General features: G+C 35.0%; 1 protein-coding gene across 2 annotated transcripts in view; it reads left to right on the forward strand.

Annotated features, from left to right (window-relative positions):
* Nucleotides 1-2383, forward strand: part of GRIA2 (glutamate ionotropic receptor AMPA type subunit 2) — a 114153-nt gene extending 111770 nt beyond the window's left edge. For both annotated transcript variants that reach the window (XM_074951057.1, XM_074951058.1), the window contains one exon: nucleotides 1-2383. This exon is cut by the window's left edge and continues 504 nt beyond it. The gene's annotated coding sequence lies outside the window, so the exon portion shown is untranslated.
* Nucleotides 2384-5571: the final 3188 nt, after the last annotated feature.

A 5571-nucleotide genomic window follows, 5' to 3' on the forward strand; every position in this document is an offset into this window, starting at 1 on the left:
GACATGTTTTATAAGAAAAAAAACATTTAAAAGGAAAAAAAATATTTTTAGGTATTTTCACAAACAAACTGGCTTTTAAATAAATTTGCTTCCATAATGGTTGAATAAGACAAAAAAAATTAAACTGTGGGAAAGTGGAAAAATCAAAAAAGGCTTTAGGCATCAGTTCCATATTTTTGAAAGCCAAATATGTAAATGATCAGGAGAGGAAAATAAATAAATAAAAGGTTTGAATCTTGTAATTTTAATTGTTATTAAAACTTTACTGTATAGCCTATTCTTTAACATTTGGTGTTAATATCCAATTACTTGGCAATGCTTGACATTTGAAATAAACTTTTTTCTATGGTTTTATTTGCAAGTGGTCCAATTAATTTTGCAAGCTACAGTTGGGTTATAAGAATCTAAAATATAAAAGGACATTGTCTAGGTTGGGCCAAAGTTTTATGTTCTCCCAACCTCCTTACCCTCAGCTCATTTTGAGCTGTTAAATTCCATGTTTAATTTAGAGATGGGCCCAAGCCACAACATTCAGATCTGCATTTTGGATCCCCAGAGGAGTTCAAGGGTGCCCTACCCTGGAGTTGCACGAGAGATAGGAACCTGATGCAAAATTTGGATACAGGTTTGGATTCTAGTCCCCTTTACCTCTGAAGTGCAGGGACACTAAGATCTGAGGTTTTGGTTCATACCCATCTATGGTTTTACAGAGAGTGTGGGGGTGTGCGTGTGTATTTTATATAAAGCATATCAACAGAAGGCAAGCATTCAAAATAATCCTACAATAATAAAACAATTTATAGAATAAACCCAGGTCTCAAAATAAATGCCTTTAAGGAAACAGATTTCAAGTGTCCGGGAAGTGGTTCTACACCATGTAAAGTTTTTCTAAGAAAAGTACCTTGACAATGTCTTTTTAATCTAAGATTCATAATATTCCAATCCCTGAAATATGATTTGTTTGTATTTCTGAAAATATAAGAACTTTCATAAATCGTATACACTATGAGTGTTTTCAGAATTTTAAGTTATCCTAAGTTCTCCTCATAAGGACCCCACAAACATAGACCGTGTTTACAACACAAAAATGAATCCCAAAAGGGGCACAGTAACATTCATTTAAATGCTAATACAACTCAAACCAATGTAATACTTCCCTATCCTTCACCTATGGATAAGATATCAGATGTTTGGTGAAAGAGCTTACGTTTCTCTGTGTTGTGAATACGAAAAGATACAAGATCTCTCATGCAGTACTGCTAGTTCCCTATTTTATTTCTCACTGAAATAAATTTTGAAACATCATGTACGGTGTTAGCTGGAATTCTTTCCTTAATCTTCAATAAATGCTTTGTTTAATACTCAAGGATTGTAGCTTCATCAGAAACTTTAAATCCCTTCTCTTGGTACAAGCTATGGGCCTGATTCTGAAAGCACATGCATACAGTACTTTTATTGCTGTCAGCCAGAGATATATATGCAGAGTGCTTGCAATATTGGGCCCTCTGCTAGTAACCTGCCCATCACTAAAGTTTAACTGTTTCTCAGCTGCATACGCTGAAGTAATCCATGGGTATTCTGTGCATTATGCCTCATCTGGAATGTGGGGATGCAGTCTGAGTTTTAATATTCAATGCTAGACTGACCAAACTGAAATCTAATAATATTCATATGGTTCTTTAAACATTTTTAAAAGTAACATTGCGATACTGTATACAATGCAAAACTATTTATTGTACCTCTGGGCCGACTCTTCTAAAAACTGTAGCGTTTAAATCTTCCTTTGTCAAGCCTGAAATAATGTATATAATTGAAATAACGTAAAGTTATATTTTCATGTTTTTATACTTACAACATGATTGGAATACATAATGTATTAGTATTTCAATTACAGATAATGTTGATTGGATAGTACACATCTTGGTTAAAAAGCAGTAATCATAGTTTAATATCCGTGTTAAGGTACATCAGTATATTGCTATATAAAGTCTGTTTGTGTACATTTAAGTGAAAAAATAGTCAAGAATGATGACAGCTGTCTAAGGGTTTTCTATTCATTTTGTATGAAAACTGTTATGGAACAACCAAAATGTTTATGAACTTTTCTTGTGTAAATTTCAAAATGTCCTTTACTGTAGGTTTTTGTTTACCTTACTTCTTCTTTGTTAAATGGGTATCAGTACAAAGCTGGACATACACTTTCTAAGACTTCTGAAGACATTAACGTTCCCAGTTTTTCAAGTGTACCTATATGGCAGAAAATGTTTCTGATTTTATTTTTAAATCTAACACATGATGGCTTTTCTGGAGTGCTGTACAAACGTCAATCATACATAAAACATGTTCTTAAAAAAAGGCAAAAGACCCTTAATTTGTTTGTTTAGTATTATTGAAATCTGATTTCTTACTCAAAAAATGTTTTAATAAACTGCCGCACAGAGCAGATCTATTTGTCCCTACAGAAGTGGAGTCCTTGAAGAATTCTGCACGACAATGCAAACCTTTCATGCATGAAAGAAAGTATTTCACATAAGAGTAAATTTACTGTGGTTTGCATTACCTCTGAACAAAATCATTTAACTTTCTTGTCAATAATACACTTGTACTTTCTGTATATAGCCCTCTTAATGATGCCTGTAAGGCAGTGCTGTAAATTGGTGCAATCAAATATTTATTTGTGTCTGACTGTACCTAAAAACTGTCAAACATTTCCTGGATCAGTAATTTTGATTTCAACAGATGATTGATATATTATCAGCAGAGGAAATGACCCTTGGCAAGTATTTAAAGTAAATGTTAATGGTCCTGTTATTATAAATCAATTCTAGAGCTGTAAAAAACAGTTTATAATAGCAATGAATAAGTACTAAGTCAAGGTTGAAGAGATTTGTCAGATAAAAGTTACAAGGTATAGATCATAGTGTGGAACACGTCTTAACAGAGCGTTTGTCTTGTGGACCTTCTCCCGTCCTACTGATGATGGTTGCACAACACCCCCATGGCAATGATATAGAAAAATAATGTACTGCAAGCATTAGTATGTTTTTACCTGTCTTTTGATACAACTTATCACCTTACAACAGCACTAGCATTAGGTGACGGTCCACCACCAGCAAGCGATCTCTGGATCAGTTGTGTCTATAGGCTACCCACTTCTATTTTCCACTATCGCAGTAGTCATTTTACAGTCTCTTTTTTTATCCAGGCAAGAGAGCCTAAAGCTTTCTGAGGGAGAGGGACAGAGAGGTCAGGCCCTAATTAACATAAAGTTTGATACTGTAGTGAGCACTCTGGCCACAATTTAGCAAAACATTTAAGCACGTACTTAACTCTCAGCACTTGTGTAGTCTCATTGGAATCACTGTTTTATATATAACATTGAATATTACATCTAATGTATTTTATATGATATATGTAACATACCACAAATTCCTATGCAGTGGTGATATCCATGTGATGAATTGTGTTTATTATGCACCTTTGACTTCCTCTCTTGCACTCTGGCCACCAGTTCCTTTCTGCTCAGGCCACTTCCAAGAGTCCAAACTTCTGAGCTGCTTCAGACAGCCCCATTTTTAAATACCACTGGATAGAAAATGGTTTCTCTTTTTCTCATAGAGAGTTACCCTTCATACAGAGCATCGGACAAGCAATACCTATAGCTACAGCTAATACCTTGGGACCTATGAGAACTAGAAACAAGCACTTTGTAACACAGGAAAGCAAACATTCCCCACTTGATTCTTAGTCCTAGAAGGTCCCAGTGCATCAGACCTTAAAACTGCCGTATTACATACCGCAAAGCTACTTCAGGTCATTATTAGAGGTTTCTAAAATGTATTAATGACAGCTGTATTCCTCCTCCAAGGCCTTGGCAGTTCAATTAATTGTTAATAAATAGGTCAGAGTGTGGAGCTTGCATTTGGCTTTATAGGTGTAGGGGTATGAAAATCATTTTAATAATTTAAAAAAAAATCTTTAAGACAGGATTTTTGTAAAAATATGGCAGAAACAAAATATATAATGGTACACTGCAGTCTGAAGGTGTCACTGACACTCACTGAGGGTGGCCTGTCTAGCTGCCTTGTAGCTTTGGCACTTGCGAGTAATGAGGCCTTCCCACACTTCACTAATACTTCATACCATTTTACACATCATCAGGTACAGTCTTTCTCTCCCTCTTGCACCCCTCTCATAATCCTTCCTCACACACTTATTTGAGTTATATACTTTCTATCTGGGTGTATGTTTAAAATGTATAATTAGTTGACGTAATGCTGAAATTAAAAAGAGAGAGACAAAATAATCTGGCAGTCATTTGCCTCATAGTATCTGGTTGTGGCATTAAAGTGACAGAATGAAAGATGATAGATTTGGGAAGGTTCTTGGGTCATCTAGATTCTAGGCCAGACTCTTCATTCAAGTAGCATCATCTTCTAGAACGATCTCATTAGGACTTTATCTGATCTGTTTTGAACATCTCTAATTAATAATGAGAGTGACTCAGCTACCTCTCTATACAGTTCATTTCAATGCCTAATTTACTTAATTGTTAAGAAAATATTTTTATTTATACTTAATGGAATGGTGTCCATATTTAGCTTTAGACAATTACTCCTCATATTCCTCTAAACTACAGGAAAAAGGCTCTTCTCAGTCCTATTAATAACAATAAAACATTTGTACAGGTCACCCATTTCTGCACCTACTATTCCATTACAATTCCCACTGATTAACATGGGAACCTCCCAAGTATATGTTGGGGTGGAACGGGGTCACTGACTAAACTTGCACTCCCTTTATATTGTAGGTCAACATCATCTCTTTTTATGGGCCTGATCTAAAGCCCAATACCTCCACGGGGGTCTTTCTATTGACCTCAGTAAATTTTGAATCCTTTTATTCTAGTTACATTTTCTAACATTTTCTGAATTTAGGCCACATGTCTGCAATGTGATATGCAGCAGATATGCAACTGAATGCTCTTATGATCAAATAATAATAGTCATAATACAGCTATCACCATTAAAAGTCAGGATTAAAATTACCATGCAACAATATCTGGAGTACCAAATTTGGGTTCAGTCCTGCTCCAATTGACATCAAATGACAAAACTCCCACTGACTTCACTGGTACAGATTTAAGCTCTTATTGTTGCCTATTCTACGCATAGAGAAAAAAGTGCAGTATCTCACATATGGTACACATGTGGTAACTGTTAGCAAATGTTGACTTTTCAATACCAACCACTGTATAGTTCAAGCACCACAGCTGCTCTTTTTGAAGGTTATATTTTAAATATAAAAATAATAAAATACCTTTACATTAAATTAAACCCCCCAAGATAAAAACAAAAACCTCAAGGTGTGATCATAAAAATGTATCTCATATAGAGGTCAAAGAGCTGAGAATAGTTAAAACAGAAAACATCTCTGAAAATTGTACTTTCCATCCTTTCTTATGTGGGGAGAGATGATCTGATGTAGATGTTCTGGATGAATTAGTTTCAAACTTCAGGGATCAAGAAGTAATATGAGTTGAGAGGCGACATCTCCTATTGTAAACATCTT

This window comes from Natator depressus, chromosome 4 (assembly GCF_965152275.1).
Source record: "Natator depressus isolate rNatDep1 chromosome 4, rNatDep2.hap1, whole genome shotgun sequence".
Classification (NCBI taxonomy): Eukaryota; Metazoa; Chordata; order Testudines; family Cheloniidae; genus Natator; species Natator depressus.